The sequence below is a fragment of the Penaeus monodon genome, chromosome 34, assembly GCF_015228065.2.
Source record: "Penaeus monodon isolate SGIC_2016 chromosome 34, NSTDA_Pmon_1, whole genome shotgun sequence".
In the NCBI taxonomy this organism is placed as follows: domain Eukaryota; kingdom Metazoa; phylum Arthropoda; class Malacostraca; order Decapoda; family Penaeidae; genus Penaeus; species Penaeus monodon.
Window position 1 is genome coordinate 34589131 of NC_051419.1, and position 668 is coordinate 34589798.

Genomic DNA, 668 nt, shown 5'->3' on the forward strand with positions numbered 1-668 from the left:
GCTACATTTTATGTACATACAGTTTGTTTTTTGTGATTGTGTTTTTCCATTGTTAAAGAAATTTATTAGATTAAGAGAGAATAGTATGATAAATGTCTGACAAACTAGTCACAGTTTAAAATTCAATGTGGGGCATTAATACAATGTATATTATTGAGGTTTAATGATCACAGAAAAAGCTGGGATCAGAATGTGTAAGTGCAGACTTCTAGAAAAATATAAATGATTACACAGGGTATGTCATTAACAGCTTGTTGTTACATCATCCAAATTACATCACTGTAATTATTTTGGACATATTAAATTGAAATTGTTATATATATGAATAAACAAAAGAGAGAGTAGAACTTCATAAAACAAAATCACAAAAAGAGATATTATTGGTAATGGATAAAGAAAATATAACAATAGATCAAAAGACTGAAAAAAAAATTGACACTATAAGTAAATAATCAAATGAAATTGAGAGAAAGACAAGACAGAAAGGGAGGGAAGTAGTAATGTTAATAAGATGGAAGAAAGAAAAATTTACCAAAGAATTACAAAATTAAGAAACTTGGTTATCCTTATGGTGTGGAATTAATGACAAAAATTGAAAGTTCCTGAAAATAATGTCATAATTCTAAATACAAAATGTGCATAAACAGGAATTTTCATATAAGACTGAA